This window comes from Lynx canadensis, chromosome A2 (genome assembly GCF_007474595.2).
Source record: "Lynx canadensis isolate LIC74 chromosome A2, mLynCan4.pri.v2, whole genome shotgun sequence".
Lineage (NCBI taxonomy): Eukaryota > Metazoa > Chordata > Mammalia > Carnivora > Felidae > Lynx > Lynx canadensis.
Window position 1 is genome coordinate 17,493,751 of NC_044304.2, and position 7,600 is coordinate 17,501,350.

The window sequence follows — 7,600 nt, forward strand, 5'->3', positions numbered from 1 at the left end:
GCGAGCATGGAGGAAGGGCAGAGAGAGAATCCCAAGCAGGCTCTGCCCTGTCAGTGCAGAGCCTGATGTGGAACTCAAACTCACGAACCATGAGATCATGACCTGAACCGATAATCAAGAGTCAGATGCTTCACAGGCTGAGCCACCCAGGTGGCCCTATAGATGTATATTCTTAAAAGATCCTTTTCACTGACCTTTAGGAAATTGATTTAGAAGTAGCCATAGCATACACCTGAAACTAATGTTATATACGAATTTTACCTCAACTGAAAAAACAAAAGTAGCCACAGTAACCAAGGAAAGGCAGCGAGGTCATTTTTCTTGATTAGAATCTCTGTTATAAAGGTAAGATGTGACAGAGGAAAAGTGTGTGAAATAGGTGGACTTATATGTGCATGAGTACAAAGAATGTAACTTGTCCGAGGAAAGAGGAGCAAATAGGATCCCACAGCGTCTGGGATTTCTAAATAACCTAAGCTAAAGACACACAATTGAACTGCTTTTGGGCTTTCATTTTCCAGAAAAAAGTGGTCAAGATATGCAGAGAAAACTTTCTACATACAGAACCAAACATTGTTCAAAACTGCAAACGCAAAAACCTTAAAATCCATGGTTAAGGTGGCTGGAATTGAAGAGAACCCTTCTAAGTTGGGGAACGAAAAAAGGGCAGGGGGATAAATCCAGAAAAGCCAACAAATGCCACATGCCTTATTCACAGACTTTTTAAGGACTCCATGATGGAAGACAGGACCCCTGCCAAAGTGGAGGTCAGGTCCCAGAGCTGCAAGGTCCGGGACCCTCGGAAAAGTAACTGTCCTTCCCTTGTAGGTAAACTGAAGGGAAGTCTACCCATTGGAGGATGATGGGGATGGCTGCCTCTCTCAGCTCCTCCTCCTCCTTGGAGGTGGAGTTGACATCAGTCAAGGTTCCAGAACTAGAGAGAGGTCATATACAGATGAAGGTTTAATAAAGGGACTACTCTAATTTGGATTTGGGGTAAAAAGAATTCAAGAAACCACAGAAATAATAAACCTTAGTGATATTTTAGCCCCTTCTTTTTGTAAACATCCCTACAAGGCTCTGGCAGTTCACTTTTGACCTGTGCTCCCTAATCCAGGCCAGGTTTTATTTGTCTCAGCCCCAGGAAGCTCTGTGGGTGGGCCCCAGCTGCTGGGGACTACCAGTAAGGCTGGACCCCGCAGAGTGAAGGCCCACTACAGCTGACTTAGTTACAGAAGGGGTACTGACTCCCCCCTCCCTTCTTTCATTTCCCTGGGACCCTCAGTGCTAAAAGCCACCACTATGAGTGTGGGCTAACTATAGACCACAGAGAATTAAACAGGGCTATTCCTTTCATCAGAACTCCTCTATTAGATATCATTGCTTTAATGGATACATTCAAAAAACATGAATGGTTTATTGATTTGACTAATACATTCTACTTACTAAAAACTTTACCGGAGAGAGAGGTACGTCCTCTCTAGAACCTTGTACTTCACTCCGCTCCACTAAGCTGGGCCTGCTCCTGACCCCCAGGAGCTAGAACTGTGAATAAGAGAACCACAGGCCCCAAATGGTGTCCCATAAGTTAGGTATTATGTCTTGGTTTAGTGATTTGGGACCCTAACCTAACTGCAGTTTCAGCCCCCCAGAAATGTAACCTTTACCTGGTCAACATGGGAATATCCTGGTCAGCACTAGGAAATTTACTGCTAGACCCTTTCCATTCCCTTTAGGAGCACAACCTTGCCTAAAACAATGGGTTTGTTGATAATTTCCTTTTTTCCCCCCATTCCCTATCTTTAAAAACATTTCCTTTTCTATAGCCCTTTGGAGCTTCCCTTGCTAGATGGGGATGCTGTCCAATTCACAAATGAATTAATAAAGCCAATTCGATCTTTAACACTTACTCGGTTGAGGGGCACCTCGGTGGCTCAGTTGGTTAAAGCATCTGACTTCGGCTCAGGTCATGATCTCAAGGTCCATGAGTTTGAGCCCCACATCGGGCCCTGTGCTGACAGCTCAGAGCCTGGAGCCTGCTTCAGATTCTGTGTCTCCCTCTCTCTCTGCCCCTCCCCTGCTCACCCTCTATCTTTCAAAAATAAACATTAAAAATTTTAAAAACAGAAAATAAAATTTACTTGGTTGAATTTTTGTAATTTAACAGAATTAATCGCCCTGAATGGGGTACCACCATATGGGCAAGTCCCAGGACATGAACAGTTGCCCTGCAGATGACCTTCAACTTTAACTTCTCTGTGGCTGTGTCACTTTCTTACCTGAGAAGTACCTACCTTCACCAGTACAACCAAACATTCAGTGTCCTCTAGCCCCACAGGGCTCACTGGTTGCTAAAGGAGAGCAGGTCTAGTGCTGGTTAGCACATCCTGCTGCCTATAGGTAAACACACTCACCAAGTTTTACTGAGTACAGGACACACACCAAAGGCACCATAATATTGATCTAACAAAAAAGATAAAATTTTTCCTTTTTGGGTCAATTCTCCTGGCTCTCTACTACTCAATGGTCAGACTGGCTGGGGGAAAAAAAAGGTTTTAAAATCCTAGTGTGTGACCTTCTATGATTCTGGATCCTAAGATTCTTAAGGTGCTTTATCACTGGCTCCAAAAAACAAGCAAGAGACCAGTTACCTCAAAAGCCTGCCAATGCCAGGTTCAGATTTTAACACATTATTTTTTAAATAGCCCAAACAAGCAGATTTTTAGCCATTTAGAGCCTGTCTTTTTATACCCCCATTAAAACCTTCCCTGACTGCTATTCCCCACTGATAAGCCAGAACCTTCTGATTATAAGCCCCAGGCTGCCACGGTCATTCGGGACTATTTGACCCAGAGCCTCACCCCTCCCCCTCAACACGCGTGTGCACAAGCTGTGCTGCTGGGCTACCTCACCTAGACATCTAAGTCCCCTTGTCCCACCTCTATCTCCTCTCCAGGAGGCCATCCTCCCCTCCAGATGGTGGCTTCTACACCACAAGCTTCTAGACGGTCTTGTGATATGAAGACCTTCCCCTCCAAGCACCACTCAGTAAAGTTTGTGTGTCATTGCCTCTTGTGGTTATACCTTTTTCCTTGATCAGCCCCCAAATTCTTTGAGCCCCTACAAACCTATATCCCATATATAAAGAACTCTTTGGGCTCCTGGGTGGCTCAGTGGATTGAGCGTCTGACTCTTGATTTCAGCTCAGGTCATGATCTCATGGTTTGTGGGTTTGGGCTCTGCGCTGACAGATTCTCTCTCTGCCCCTCCCACACTCACTCTCTCAAAATAAAAATAAAGAGCTCTTAAAACTCAACAAGAAAACCCAATTAAAAATGGGCAAAAGACTTGAACAGCTACTTCACTAAAGAGGATATACAAGAGGCAACCTTCATTAAAGATGATCCACATCACTAGCCACTAAAGAAATCTAAAATTGCAATGAGATGCCGTTATACACCTATTAGATTAGAGGGGGCAGGTGGGGAAACAATACAAACTATTCTAAGTATTTACCTAAGAGAAATGAAAACTTATGGTCACAGAAAAACCTGTATGTAAATGCTTATAGCAACTGTATTCATAATCACCAAAAACTGGAAACAACCTAACTGTCCTTCAACTGGTGAAAGGATCAATTCGGGTCCAGCCATCCAATGGAATGCTACCCACCAACAAATATAAATCAACCACTGACGCACACAAGTCTCTCTTTTGACATCAGCTTTAGCGACATTTTTCTAGATAGGTCTCCTCAGGCAAAGGAAATAAAAGCAAAAATAACTGAAGCTACATCAAACTAAAAAGCTTTTGCAGAGCAAAGAAAACCATCAACAAAAAGGCAACCTACTGAATGGGAGATCTTGCAAATGATATATCTGATAAGGGGTTAATATCCAAAATTTTAAAATTTATAAAATATCCAAGTAATATCCAAAATAAAAGAAGTTCTACAACTTAACACCAAAAAACAATCCAATTAAAAAACGGCAGAGGACCTGAATAGACATTTTTCCACAGAAGATATACAGGTGGCCAACAGACACATGGAAAGATGCTCAACATCATTATTCATCAAGGAGATGCAAGTCAAAACCATAAGATATCCCCTTACACATGTCAGAATGTCTAGAATCAAAAAGACAAGAAATAACAAGTGTTGGTGAGGATGTGGAGGAAAGGGAGCTCTTGTGCACTGTTGGTAGGAATGCAATCTGGTGCAGACACTCTAGAAAACAGTCTGAAGCTTCCTGAAAAAATTGGAAATAGAAATACCATACAATCCAGTAATTCTACTTCTGGGTACTTACCTGAAGAAAACAGAAATGCTACTTCAGAAAGATATATACCCCTATGTTTTTGCAGTATTTTATAATGGCCAAGACATGGAAGCAATCTATCCATCAATGGATGAATAAAGGTGTGTGTGTGTGTGTGTGTGTGTGTGTGTGTGTGTGTATACACACAATGGACTATTACTCAGCCATAAAAAAAAAATGAAATCTTGCCATTTGCAACAAGGGATGAAGCTAGAGGGTATCATGCAAAGTGAAATAAGTCAGATAAAGACAAATACCGTGTAATTCCACTTACATGTACCCTCTAAATAATATGGGGCACCTGGGTGACTCAGTCAGTTGAGTGTCAGACTCTTGATCTTGGCTCAGGTCATGATCTTATGGTTTGAGTTTGAGCCCCGTGTCAGGTTCTGCACTGACAGTGAGGATCCTGCTTGGGATTCTCTCTCTCCCTCTCTCTGCCCCTCCCCCACTTTGCACACACGCTCTCTCTCTCTCTCTCAAAACTAAACTTAAAAAAAATCTAAAAAATATAATGAACAAATAACAAAAGAAAGATACACTCATAGAGAACTGGTGGTTGCCTAAAGAGAAAGGGGTGGGGAGGAGGGGCAAAATGGGTGCAGGGGATTAAGAGGTACAAACTTACAATTATAAAATAAGTCACAGGGATGAAAAGTACAGCAAACGGAATAGTCAATATTGTAATACACTTACCTGGTGGTGAACCTGAGCCCCCTCCCCATCAGGACAGGGCAGGGTAGGAGGTTGGACCTGGGCAGCGTGGAGCAGCAAGAGTCCAAGATTCCACGTGGGAGTCAGGAGAAGCTGGCTAGTCCTCCTGGCCATGTGACCTTGAGCAAGTCACACTCCCTCTGGATGGATTCAACCTCCCCCAGGGAAGACACCCTCTATGCCTCCCCCAGCTTAGACCCCAACCAATAGACAATGCCAGAGCAGCACCTCTCTCGTGGGGGTAAAGGTGGAGGGATCAGCAAGACAGAGAGCAAAGGCAGGGCCTTCCTGCATCACCTGGAGGCTGAATCCCACTCTGCAGCCAGGGAGACCCCCAGTGGGAACCTGGGCACGAGAAACCTCTGTTAGGCTGGGCTTCCTGGGAATCAAGGGGCAGCAGGTCGCGGGGTGTAGTGGAAAATCCCTGGGAGCTGGGAACCAAGTCCCGCTATGGCATTAACCCCATGGCCTTGAATGACACTACACCAGCCATGTGCCTCCCAGGGCAAATAGGCTCTCGCGCCGGATGCACTGTTTGCCCACCAGGCCCATCCTACCTGATTTTTCACCCTGCTCCGCACTCACAAGCTGACCTCTCCGCATCTGCACCAGCCAGGCTCCCCTGCCCTCTGGTTTTCAGGTGGCTTGGCCAACAGGGGGAGCTGACAGGACAGGGCAGTGGGCAGAGCCAGGGGCCAGGGTAATTATTCCACTTGTGCCCTTCCTGTCATGGGGCAGGCTGGCAGGTGCTGCCTTCCTCCTCCGAAGGCCTCAGTTCCTGTGGGGCTGCTCCCACTGGTGCTGATACCTGCCAGGTCCCCGCACCCTCACGACAGGGCCAGGAATGGCTGCTGCACCACCCTGCTTGGCTTCCCTGAGGCCCACAGCTCCGTCAGTAGTTCTCCTACTAAATCCACCTCCATTACCTCTTTTCTGGTTTGTGCCACCAGTTTCTCACCAGGAACTGAACGGATCCAGCACTTGATAAACATTTCATCATTAAATCCTGCCACGTGCCAACGTGGGGTCCAACCCTATGCCACAGGGAGGCCCCTGCCGCATACCAGGATGACTCTGCTCTTCTCCCCAGAGGCCCGGCCAGTCAGGGAAAGAGAAACTCAAGCTAGAATCCAGGTCTCCTGCCTTCCTGCCTGGAGATTTGGGGGAAGAGATGCATCTAGGAGTGTGTGTGTGCTCACATGCGCACTGAGATGGATGTGAAGTTTCCACAGTAAGTACATGGTGGGGAAGTCAGGTACCCATTAGTGAGCACACGGCCCCAGCGTGTCCCATGGGCACCAGTTACAGGGCTGTGCCCTTGCAGTTTGGGGTGAAAGGCTTCAGTGGTCGCTAACCTCTGGGTACCCTTACTCCCTGCTTTGCCCTCCCAAAATTATTGTAATCAATCTTCTGTCTGAAACACTCTGTGGTTTGTTTTCTGGACTAGTCCACTCACTGTTACAGGGCCCCAGTTATTTCCTTAGCTGTATCTCACTTCTAAACCAGAGGTCAGGGTAGAGACAAGATAAGATTACCCACTGAGCCCCAGCACTAGAGCTCCAGACACAGAAAATTTCATAATAGTTTCTGATAAAATTTCACACCGTGACCAGAAGATGGCGGTACGCCACCATCCCGAGTCCCCAACTCCCCAGTGGTCCAGCCACACGGGAGGGGAGAGGGGCTGCTCACTAGCTTAGGTCTGTGAGCACTCAGGTAGCCCGAAGACCATTCTGCTTCAAGTGCATGTATCAGCCAGGTAAGACAAACACAAATAAAACCTCAAAACTGCAATCATGGAATAAATTCCTTTCAAACACCAAAATGTTATCTTTGCCTTAGATTTCTGGTACATATTTGGAACGGGATAAACCATAATTCTTAATTAGAACAGAACACGCTGAGTGTGGAGCCTGCTTATTCATATTCTCTCTCTCTCTCTCTCTCTCTCTCCCTCCCTCTGCTCCCCCCCCCCCCCCCCCCATGCGCTCTCTAAAAAATAACAGAACATTTAAAGGAAGATCCATGGAGCATCACCAGTCAGCTAAACCAGACAGTTTGGGTCTGAATTTGTTCTGGAATGTGTTATCCTAACAAAGACCTGGGGGCTGGAAGAGTACCTGATACACGAGCTGGGCACTGAACAGAGAAGCCTGGAACAGCCAGGCCTACCCTGTGGCGCCCAGCACAGCCGAGAGCCATCTATCAGCACTGACCAGAAGGGGCTGGAGTCCTTCTGCCCAATCCCAAGGTTTCAAGTGGCTTCCAAAATGATACCAACATTTATCAGCATAAATTCAGCCATTATATCGACTAGCACAGTTATTTAAATACTAAAAAAGTTAACAAAAACACACAACTCCTGGATCTTGTCTGGACAGTTATTCCAATATTTAAATTAATGAAAGTCCTTTTACTCAAGCAAATCACTTCCTGAACCCCTAAAGGAACCCCCAGTGAGAAACAGGGTCCTTAGCACGCTAACATGTTTGTGGGAAATACCGCCACAAGGGCACACTTTTGCAACCTTGATCAGAAAAATTCGGAAGACACTGGTCAAACCGGAT